Consider the following 1698-nt stretch of genomic DNA (forward strand, 5'->3'; position numbering starts at 1 on the left):
CCCGACCCTGACAGCAGTAATGACTGTCACTGTGTTTTGGCCCGACCCTGACAGCAGTAATGACTGTCACTGTGTTTTGTACCGACCCTGACAGCAGTCATGACTGTCGCTGTGTTGTGTCCCGACCCTGACAGCAGTCATGACTGTCGCTGTGTTTTGTCCCGACCCTGACAGCAGTCATGTGAGGGGACTTGGCCCGTTATTTACCTCTGGTTTATGGGTAAGGAGCATCCAGCTGTTGCTACCCCACCTCATACTCTCATCCTCCTGAGGATGCAGTGTGTTTTCCTGCCTGCCTTTCTACTTTCCTGCCTGACTGCCTGACTGTCTGCCTGACTGTCTGCCTGTCTACCTGCCTCACTGCCTGCCTGCCCGTCTGTCTGCCTGTCTGCTTCCTGCCTATCTACTTTACTGCCTGACTGCCTGCCTGCCTGTCTGTCTTTCTGCGTTTCTGCGTTTCTGTGTGTCTGTCTGTCTGTCTGTCTGTCTGTCTGTCTGTCTGTCTGTCTGTCTGTCTGCCTGCCTGTCTGCCTGCCTGATTCCTGCCTTTCTACTTTCCTACCTGACTGCCTCACTGTCTGTCTGCGTGTCTGCGTTTCTGTGTGTCTGTGTGTCTGTCTGCTTCCTGCCTTTCTACTTGCCTGCCTGACTGCCTGTCTGTCTGCATGTCTGTCCGCATTCCCGCCCGCTCATCCATCTGTCAGTCTGTCCCCTGTCCCCTACCTAGCCTCAGCCAGTCTCCAATGACAACAACACACAAACACGCCTGTTATAAACACATCTACTGTGGATAGATTATATACAGTATATCTACACTATTTAACTAATCTATCTCTACCTAGAGTAACCTCAGCCCTCCTCTAATGACATCCCTCACAGACAACTCATCTCTCACTACCTAGCCTCAGCTCTCCTCTAATGACATCCCTCACAGACAACTCATCTCTCTCTACCTAGCTTCAGCTCTACTCTAATGACACCCCTCCCGGATATCTCAATAGTCTGATCACATTAGATCAGATAAGACAGGAGACAGATGGAGGGAGGGAGGGAGGGATGGGGGCGAAGGGGAGGGAGAGAGAGAGGAAGGAACCATGAAAGGAGACAGAGGTTTAACAACATCAACATCAGGGCCAACTGCATCATCTGGCATCGATCGTCTGGCATCACCATCATCAAATCATCTAGCCTAACTCCAGCGGGTTGCCAGGAGCACCAGTTTCCGTTGTGAAGGAACTCTCTGGCTTCGTCACCATGTCAACATACAGTAGATTGTTTTGTTCGTCTACTTCATTGTTATGTCTCCTTAAATGAGGACTCTTTATCTGTGGGTCTATACCGCAATCCAGCTTTTAGAACCCTAAAAGTTGACGTCGCCCCGCGGAAATCTAGTTAGCATAATATAAAATAAATAGGTGGCAGCATCATGTTATGGGTATGTATTGTGGTGACAGCATCATGTTATGGGTATGTATTGTGGTGACAGCATCATGTTATGGGTATGTATTGTGGTGGCAGCATCATGTTAGGGGTATGTATTGTGGTGGCAGCATCATGTTCTGGGTATGTATTGTGGTGGCAGCATCATGTTGTATGTATGTTCGTGCACATCATGTCTGGCGTATGTATTGTGGTGCAGCATCATGTATGGGTATGTATTGTGGTGGCAGCATCATGTTATGGTAGTATTTGTGTAGC

At 49.1% G+C, this 1698-nt stretch overlaps 1 protein-coding gene across 1 annotated transcript in view; it reads right to left on the reverse strand.

The window, feature by feature from the left end:
- Positions 1-1698, reverse strand: part of zranb3 (zinc finger, RAN-binding domain containing 3) — a 58305-nt gene that overhangs the window by 46521 nt on the left and 10086 nt on the right.

The sequence above is a fragment of the Salvelinus sp. IW2-2015 genome, unplaced genomic scaffold (assembly GCF_002910315.2).
Source record: "Salvelinus sp. IW2-2015 unplaced genomic scaffold, ASM291031v2 Un_scaffold1235, whole genome shotgun sequence".
NCBI lineage: Eukaryota > Metazoa > Chordata > Actinopteri > Salmoniformes > Salmonidae > Salvelinus > Salvelinus sp. IW2-2015.